This window comes from Tenrec ecaudatus, chromosome 3 (genome assembly GCF_050624435.1).
Source record: "Tenrec ecaudatus isolate mTenEca1 chromosome 3, mTenEca1.hap1, whole genome shotgun sequence".
Classification (NCBI taxonomy): domain Eukaryota; kingdom Metazoa; phylum Chordata; class Mammalia; order Afrosoricida; family Tenrecidae; genus Tenrec; species Tenrec ecaudatus.
Genome location: NC_134532.1, coordinates 35,780,421 through 35,790,355, shown reverse-complemented (window position 1 = coordinate 35,790,355; position 9,935 = coordinate 35,780,421). Strand labels below are relative to the sequence as shown.

General features: G+C 42.0%; 2 pseudogenes; one reads left to right on the top strand and one right to left on the bottom strand.

Moving 5' to 3' along the window:
• Window positions 1-203: 203 nt before the first annotated feature.
• LOC142443349 (MKI67 FHA domain-interacting nucleolar phosphoprotein pseudogene) lies at window positions 204-1,178 on the bottom strand (annotated as a pseudogene).
• A 3,881-nt stretch (window positions 1,179-5,059) lies between these two features.
• On the top strand, window positions 5,060-5,583 carry LOC142443221 (protein C1orf43 homolog; annotated as a pseudogene).
• The last annotated feature ends 4,352 nt before the right edge of the window (window positions 5,584-9,935 follow it).

The following is a 9,935-nucleotide window of genomic DNA, read 5'->3' as shown; positions in this document are numbered from 1 at the left end:
GTTTTTCCCCTCCCTCCCCACTCCCCTTCCCTCATGAGCCCTTAATAATTTTTTTAACATTTTATTAGGGACTCATACAACTCTTTTTTTTTTTTAATGACGGTAGGAAGTTTATTTGCTTGTCACTGTTTGAATATAAGTTACAGAGAACTCTGAAATATCAAGCCCACAAAATCAGCGGGCTGAAGAGGCAGCATGAGCAAGCCATGGCCAGAGCCCTGTATTTCAGCAAAGGGAGGTGAACAGTTACCTGCTGTTTACTTGGACAGTCCTTGTCCTTAAAAAATTGTGCCAATGTCTGCATCTTATTGCACCCAGACCTAATACCAAAACTGCCCGTTTTTCAAAAGCTACAGAATGCATTCAGAGTCACTGTTTGCTTTTCCGTTTTCTCTTTCTCCCTGACTTTGCAGGTGGTGGGTGCGTCTCTTGAATTTCTTCCTTGACATCAACTGCAGGCTGTTTGAGAATGATTTCATGATCTTCGTCGTCATTCAATTCAGCCACTTCAGACTTTCGCCTTTCCAAATATGATGGTGTACAAACTGGCGTGGAGTCCTGGCTATTCATAGAATTCTGAAGATCACTGTTTGAAACATTTTGGTTTTTCTTTTTCGGTAAAACCAATAGAGGAAAACTATAAACTATCCCTTTTTTAGCTAACTTCTTCCTGAGCAATTTTTCTTTGTTCTTAAATCGCTCTCCATGCGTAGCTTTTCCGGAAGTGTTCGTTTCTTATTGTACCGTTTTACTGCTGGATGGGATGGCTTTGAAAATGGAATATCCCAGTCTTTGAAAAGCTCTTCATGGACTTTTTCAGGTGGCATAAAATCACACTTCAAGAGTCTTTCACCAAAAAGGTAGTTGTTCATTGTCTCAGCAACTATCTTGGCAACATCATCTGACTCAAACTCCACAAAGGCATAGCCTTTGCTATTTCCAGTCTTTTTACTTCTGGACAACTTGAGTCTTGAAACAGCACCAAACTGGGAGAAATAAGCCTTGAGCTGGGGTTCAAAAAGGCCTCGCGGTATGTGACCCACATACACAACTCCAGGTGTGAGTTTCTCTTGCTGGGCCGCACGCCGGCGGACCTGCACCACCTGCTTCTGGAACTTGGCATGTTCCTGCGGGTTCAGCGACAGCAGAGGCTTAGCGGGGCCATCAAAAGCCGCCATGTCCCAGTCGGCCCTAGTTGTAACGCTCCACCGACTCATACAACTCTTATCACAATCCATACATACATCAATTGTATAAAGCACATCTGTACATTCTTTGCCCTAATCATTTTCTTTTTGTTTCTTTTCTTTTTTTTTACATTTCCTTCTTTTTAATAAGAGAGCGTATGTTCCAGCAAATGTTGCATGAAAGGTTTGGCATCCGTTACCATGGAAATAACTTTTTTTTTTATTTTAACAATTTATTGGGGCTGATACAATTCTTTTCACAGTTCATACATATACATACATCAATTGTATAAAGCACATCTGTACAGTCTTTGCCCTAATCATTTTTTTCTCTTTTCTTCTTTTAGGAAATAACTTTTGTAAACATAACACACTGGTATTTTGTGCATGTCTTGGGTACTGATTAGTGGATTCTGAGGTTGTTGTGTTAGATGTCATTGAGTTGATTCCACATCATAGGGACCCAGTAGACAACAGAAGGAAACACTGCCCTCTCTGCTGCCATACTCACAATTTAGGATGAACCCATTGTTGCCATCATGATGTCAGTCCATTTATTTGGGGATTCCTATTTTTCCCTGCCCTTCTACTTTACCACATACACTATCCTTCTCCAGAGACTGCTCCCTTCTGACAACATTGTCTAGAGTATGTAATATGAACTTTCGCTATCTTTACCTTTAACTAGCTCTCTGAGCTTCCTTCTTCTAAGACAGACTTGTTTGTGCTTTGGAGACCAATGTTATTTCAGTATTCTTTGCCAGCATTATAATTCAGACAAATCGATTCTTCTTCGATCTTTCTTATACAGTGTTCAACTTCCAATACATACGAGGCTATTGACAATACCATGATTTGGGTGAGGTGAACCTAGTCCTCAACATAAGTCCTCTTGTATCTTTTGATCTCTTGACGGTTACTATCACCATTCAGGTTTTTTTGTGTGTCTTTTGCATAAGCTATCAGTATTTCTGAAAGGAATTAAAATTTAGTCAAGTTTAGATTAAGAATGTTGCTAAAGGAGGGGCATGGAAGCCAACCTTACTCTGCAGCCAACCAATTTAAGAACCCTGAGTTGAAGCCTGTCCTTAAGACCTGGTGGAATGGAGAGCCTTATATTCAAGGTATGCTTGATGACTGATATACATGAGAGAGCCTAAAACAACTGTGCTTTTCTCTAGTCGCTTGACTTGCTGATTCATTTCAGAGGAGCACTAGTCTGTACCCTTTATCCTATAACTGCAACCTCACACATCTCTCCTTCAGAAACACCCTGTGGGCTGCAAAAGGGCAGTACCAGTGATGTCCAACTAGCCACTCAGGCTACTGCCTCCCTATTTTATCACACCGTAGCCTCTTCTCAGTACATTCATTTTGTTTTCCTGCCAAACTAGTTTCGCTTGGAGCATGTTTCACAAGCTGAAGCCTATGCACTAGCTTTCCCCCTTCTTCCTTGGAGAATAAGACTATAGATGGGACAGCCAAAATCCAAGCCAATATGCCCTCTCCTACAGTTTGTTTTGTTTGACATCTGTCAGCATTACCTAGAGCTTGGAATCCAGCATCTAGGCAAAGATGACAAAATAGTTGACCAGTCATCTCTTTTCTGGATCCGTCTTATTCTTTTAAGCTTCTGCCTTTACCTTGGATCTTGGCAACCATCTACCTACCCTTTGCCATTCCTTGACTGTAGGCTGCAGTCTTTCTAAAAGGCTTTAAAATTGGACAACCATAATCACAAGAGCTTAAAAGAGTAGCAAATAAGGTTTCCCCTGGCTTATTTTCTTGTTTAGGATATCTCTGTGTTGGCCAAGGTACCTCTGGGTTGTCCTATTGGTGTCCCTCTGTTTCTTGTAGGCCACTTCTACAGCAAGTTTCTCTACTTACCTCACTATTGTGCATAAATGGGTTACCCAATGGTAGACATTTCTTCACACACAGTAGATATTGTAAAGAATACACAGGATGCAAGGGGATTGGGGCGGGTTAAACTTGATGAAAAGCTCAGCATGGATTTGAGTGGCATATGTGAGCACGATTCACCTGGATCACTTTAGCCAAATACATCAAGGGCTGTGGTCTGAGGTGCAGCACAGGTTAGTAAAGAGTGTTCTTCATAAAATACTAATTTCTTCAGTTAGATTGCTGGTGAAATGAAGATATTTAGCTTCAATGGAGCTTGAGAATTTTGAGGTTTTTAATACTTCCATTTAATTCTGAAAATAAATATTGTATATATAGAATGTGGATCCAAAGTTTAAAAGAATATTTGAGAAATTAGTAAAATTGCTCTGTAAAGATAGAGTGGACTCTGTTTAATGCAAACACCCTCAGATTGGAACATGGTTTGATCCCAGGGTGTGGGGGTGGTCACTACTTAGTACGCGGAGTACAGGCTAAGAATCTGCCATGTCTTTCTCAACATTGACTCCTCTTCTGTTTCAGATCAATGATTTGCCACAGAGAAATATGAGCCAATCTAGGGAGCTAGAAATCTGTTACTACTGTCTTGCACATTGAAGTATCACCAGAGAGGATTTCAACTTCTGACTGGTTTGTGAACCAAATCCATTCACTGGACTCCAAACAGGGTGAGCAAATAGCAGTTCATCTTCTCCTCAAGGGCTGCTATAATTAGAATCCACTCGATGGCAGCGAGTTGGGTTTTAGGTTTGGGTTGCTGATGACAGTGACAACTCAATGTCTATTTGCTGTGTCCCTAATTTGATTAAGCCTCCATTAAATTCTATCTGATCATTAACCAAGCAGCTAGGTCATCTTCCCCTGGGGGAAATGCCTTTGAAGTAGATTGCCTGCATTCCTTTCCAGCCAGACCCTCTCCACTTGCCTACCTAGGTGTATCCTTGATGGAGATCAGCTTCCTGAGGACAAACCGGAGGCCATTTTCATGAGTCTTGCCTTGACTTGCTTTGTGTAAAAGCCCTGGACCTATCTTGTAAGTCCCTTTAATAATGTGCATGTCCTAATCATGGTCCCATTCCTGTTGCTGTAGTCCCATCTGTACATGTGATTTATTAATCTGCCGCCAGTCATGATCCGTACAATGTCTTTTGTTCTATGTCCTGTTTATTCAGGGTCCCGACTGAATCCTTGTTGTTGTTATCAGTTGTTATTTTGACTTCATGCTATTGGCCTCCCTTAAATATATGGTGTGTGTGCGTGTGTGTGCACATGCGTGCACGTGCCTTTTGTTATCTTCTAAGTATAATAAATGATCTCCTTAAATTATATTTGACATAGGGTTTACTTTTTCTACCCTAGCACACAATTTAGAGTCATACTTGACTCAAGGTACAGTTCTCCTTTCAGACAGAATCTTGACAGACATACCTGCAGGTAAGGTCAGACTCTGCAGCCTCCTGGTCTCTGTCCTGAATGAGCAAATATTACAAAGTTCTTTTAGCACTGCAGATAAATGGTCGCTCCGCCCCTTAGCCTCAGACCAAATGCACTCAGCTCTGTGTGGGTTGGGCAGTCTAGTTACCATGAGAGGTACTCAGATGTACACTACTTCACCTACTAACTTCCTGCCCAAAGGCACTGAGCTCTTTTGTTGTGTGACCTCTAATCTCATTGTTCTCTCTCAGTCTCTTTGTTTTGCTACCACCATGTCTCTGTTGCTGTTCCTTCCCATCGCTTTCTCTCTTGTATCATAGCTCTCTGTCTTCTGGATTGAAGAGTTTCAATAAAAGAATTGTGTCCCCCCCATCCCTGCAAGCCGCCATGTTTTCTCACTTAGTCTTTCCCCATAAGGAAATGGCCGGGGAGCTCCAAGAAACACAGACGAACTCGGGCTGAGGAGTAAAGGCAATGGGGTAAACCAGAACAGCTCTGTGTAGGGTGGGAAGGCCATGGCGTCCAGTAGTGACTGGCTGTCCGGGGTGAATATCGTGCTGGCGCTGGCCTACGGGAACCTGCTGTTTGTACTGCTATTTATTTTTGTGAAAAGGCAAATCATGCATTTTGCAATGAAATCTCGGAGGGGCCCTCATGTCCCTGTGGGACACAATGCCCCCAAGGATCTGAAAGAAGAGATTGATATTCAACTATTCAGAGTTCCAGATTGCAAGTAGGAACCCTGGCTCCTTGCAGATGATGATGCCAGGCTACCACAGCTGGAAACCCAGGGAAATAAAAAGTGCTGCAACTGTCTGTCCAAGAGATAACTCTGGACGCCATTCCTGCCTCTGACATCCCATTTCACAGGGAAGGTCAGCATCCCCATTCCCTAAAGGGCAGAAATTTCCATTCCTACCTGCTTGATCTTTGTAACAAGACTACTCCTTTCAAGGATATGCGCAAGGCCCCCATTGATACCCTGCTGCATGACTATGTGACAGTCAGCTGTGGGACAGGGGTCTTTTGTCCAGAGTGAGTCCCTGCACTATCAGGAGGCCCTGACTGAGCTGGCCACTGTGGTCCAAGCAGGAAGTGTGAGCTCTCAGTGACCCCACCAGTCAGCAGCCAGAGACCTTACCCAATCTCCTGAAGTCTCCCCACCTACCTTCCAGTCAGAAGAGTAAACCTGCCAAGCATTTCCTCGAATTGAAGAGCTTTAAGGACAGCTATAATACCCTGGGGAGTACTCTGATGGACCTGACAGACTCGCTGGAGATGAGCCAGGACTGGAGTGTGCTTGCCAGGCAATCCTCAGGTTAGCTGGCTGGTGGGCCTGCACCCTTGCCCGACACTCCCGATGTGTGCAGAGATCATGCCTGGAAGACCTTGGGGGATATTTCTGAACAACAATTAAAACTGTTTCCCCCCAACCCCCCCAAAAAGAATCTTGGATCCAGGCTCTTCTTCTTTGATGGTAGTGAGATCCCAGTTTCTGTTTCTGAAATGGCTCAATAAAACCGAATGTGATGCCCAGTGTGACTAATTCCCATGTTCGGTTTTCAGACATCTTATTTGTGTAGCTACAAGGGTACCAATCTATTGTTGGGCAAGCTGCCCAATCCTCTTAAACCAAAAACCCAAACTCAGTGCTATCGAGTTAACACTGACTCATAGAGAGCTTATAGGGTAGAACTGCCCTGTGAGTTTCAGTCTGTATCTTTTTAGCAGATTAGAGAGCCGTGTTACTCTTGGGAGAAGAAAGCACCATCTTTCTTTCGAGTTTCCAACTGCTGACTTTGGGGTTAGTAGCCCAACAGTAACCACTATGCCACCAGGGCTCCTTTGCTTCATTCACATTGGCGGGCGACAAACCCACGTAAATATTTGAAAGGAGTTAAGGGGCCATAGCTAGAAAGACTGTATGCTTGTATAGGCCAACTAGCAAACTACATTAGGTACTACAAATAATGCTACAGTAAAAGCATTGTTTACCTTGGAATTGAAAATTGCACTCACTGGGGTGGGGGGATGCATACTTCTTACTTCATTTCCCTCTGAATAAAGTTTCAATCTAATATGATACATAAGTGTTTATTTTGGAGCCCTGGTTTTGACATGTATTAAGAGTTGGACTGCTAACCTCATGGTCAGAGGTACCAACCCACTACCTGCTTGTCATGGCTTTAGACTCTCAGAAACTCTGTGCAGCAGTTTTATTGTGACCTATTGGGTTCTTATACATCTAACTCTACATGATGGTGAGTTTTAATGTGTTTCTAAAGTGATTATACAATACTATACAATGTATAGTTCCTCTAGAAATTCACTTTCAGTTTATAATAGCTTCTTATATAGGCCATTTAAAATGTTTCCAGATGCTTTAATTAACATAATCATCTTCGAAGTTCACTGATTTTTCATTCACCTTGAGAGTCACGCAATAAGGAATTGATAGTTCTATATGCTGTCAGGTAGGGATCCAGCTTCCCCCCGCCCCTTCTTTTGGCATGTATATTTGATTGTCCAATCTCTTTCTTATAAAGTCATCTTTTACTCACATGTCTGAAAATTAAGAGTTTTTGATTTATTGGGCATGGTATAAGCATGTTTTCCATCACTCAGTAAGGGCACTGTTAACAGGATTGGGGACTTTGTATTAAGAAGAGGGACAGAACAGTAACAGCATCTGGACCTACAGGTTCTGTATTACTCACATTTTATTCTCTCATCAGCCTGCAAATTGGGTGTCAATAGCAGCACAGAATAAAGAGGAAGAAGTGCCTGGTTTGGGCATTATTATATCTGGGATGTCCCCATGAGAGATTGAAATTTGTGAGCATCGTTAGAGCTGATCCACATAAGACAAACATAGAGCATCCCAGTTGCTGGCAGTGTTATAAGGACCAAAGAAAATGATCAAGGCTCAGGTGCTTCTGATGTGTTTTATCCTTTTCTGTATTTCCTACTGGAATTGTAGAAGCCTGTATAATACTGATTCCGTTCATTGGAAAAGTGGAAATTTGAAATCATAGAAGTTATAGATAAACTCTGATTCTGATTTCAACATTAGGCAGGAGATTAGGAATATGTATATTGATCATATACATATTGACTATATATTGACATTGAACTAAACTATTGACATTGAACATAATACATCACTGAGAATTGTTTGGATGACATTCTTTCAATTCATTATTATATGGCCAACCCATGAGAATCAATCAAATGACATGCCCTGCCTAGTTTTGTTTTTTTTTAATCATTTTTTGGGGGATCATACAACTCATCAAAATCCATACATACATCTATGTGTCAAGCACATTTGTACATTTGTTGCCATCATCATTCTCAAAACATTTTCTTTCCAATTGAGCCCTGGATATTAGATCCTCAATATTTTCCTCCACCTTCACACTTCCTCCGTCACTAACCCTTGATAATATTTAAGTTATTATTATTTTTTCATGTCTTACACTGTCCCATGTTTCCCTTCACCCATTTTTCTGTTGTACATCCCCCAGGGAGGGGCTTATATGTATTTCATTATGATAGGTTCCCCTTTTTTCCCCTACCTTCCCCTGCCCCTCCTGGTATCTCTACTCTCATTATTGGTCCTGAGGATTTTATCTATCCTTGATTCCCTGTGTTTCCAGCTCCTATCTGTACCAGTGTACATCTTCTGGTCTATCTGAATTTGTAAGGTAGAACTGGCATCATGATAGTGGGGGGGGGGGAGGAAAGAGGAAAGAACTCAAAGAAAGTTAGATGTTTCATTGGTGCTATACTGCACCCTGACTGGCTGTTCTCCTTCCCATGACCCTTCTGTAAGGGGATGTCCAGTTGCCTATAGATGGGCTTTGGGTCTCCACTCCACCCTCTCCCTCATTCACAATGATATGATTTTTTTGATCATTTATGCCTGACATCTGATCCCTTCGACACCTCGTGATCAAACAGGTTGATGAGCTTCTTCCATGTAGGCTTTGTTGCTTCTCAGCTACATGTCTGCTTGTTTGTCTTCAAGCCTTTAAGACCCCAGATGCTATATCTTTTTATAGCCAGGCACCATCAGCTTTCTTCACCGCATTTGCTTTTGCACCCGCTTTGCCTTCAGTGGTTGTGTCGGGAAGGTGAGCATCATGGAATGCCTGGTTAATAGAACAAAGTGTTCTTGCATTGAGGGAGTACTTGAGTGGAGGCTCAATGTCCATTTGCTACCTTAATACGAAAACCTGTAAATAATGCCCATAGATCTATTTCCCCACCATCATATATATATATATATATATATATATATATATATATATATATATATATATATATATATATATATATATATATATATATATATATATATATATATATATATATATATTTGTACATGCCTGTATTAGGCGTCTATCAATGTCCTTTGCCTCCTTTTTCCTTTTTTTATTTTCTTTTACTTTCTTCTTGTTCAACTATCACATTCAGCCTTCATTTGGGTTTTAGTAATTCCTCTCAGTTACATTACCCTTGATCAAGCCCTACTAGGTCTCCTACACCCTCCTCGCATCAATTTTGAATCACTTGTTGTTTCCTTGTCCTTGGATTTGTTAACACCACTTCTTTTCCCTCTGCCTTCCCTTCATCCATGTTCCCCGCCCCCTGGAACAGTTGATCCCTTTGTTTTCTCCTCCAGATTGTTTATCCTACCTATCTTTTCTAGAGAGAACTGCAGGGATAATAATATGCACAGAAAACAACATAGCAAAACAAAGCAACAAATGACAATAAAACTATAACAATAAAACCAACAACAACACAAAGAAAAGCTTGTAAATAGTTCAAGGTCTGTTTGTTGACCATTAGGAGTGCTTTCCAGTTGAGTCTGATGGGGTTCCATAGCCTGGACCTAAAGTCCACTTTTGGTATTTCCTGGGGACTTCATTGCTCTGTTGCACTTGCTGTCCTGTTGCACGCCCTTAGTGTTTCACCTCAGTGTGGTGGGGTCAGATTGGGTGCAATTCCTGCACTCTTTCCACTATTATTCCCCATAATGCTATGGGTCTGTGAGGGATGGCGTGTCTCCTATTTGGGCTGGCCCTATGGTTCTCTCTGTGCTTTGGCTGCTCTGAGCGGGAATATCACCCTCCAGACTTTGTGAGCCAGCATGTATTCCACTCTCTCTTCCTCTCCCTTCATTTATTTCTGTGTCCCCTGGTCTGATATGTCCCTCCCCCTGAGCTGTAGCATCAGTGCTGTCCTCTGAAGTGAATTCTTCTGCGGGAGGTGAACTGTCCACATAGTTGGGATTGGCGCTGGCCCCTCAGACCTCTATTGGCTCCCTGCTTCATGCTCGTATGTTGCATTCACATCTTGGTACACTGGGTTGAAGTCTGGTCC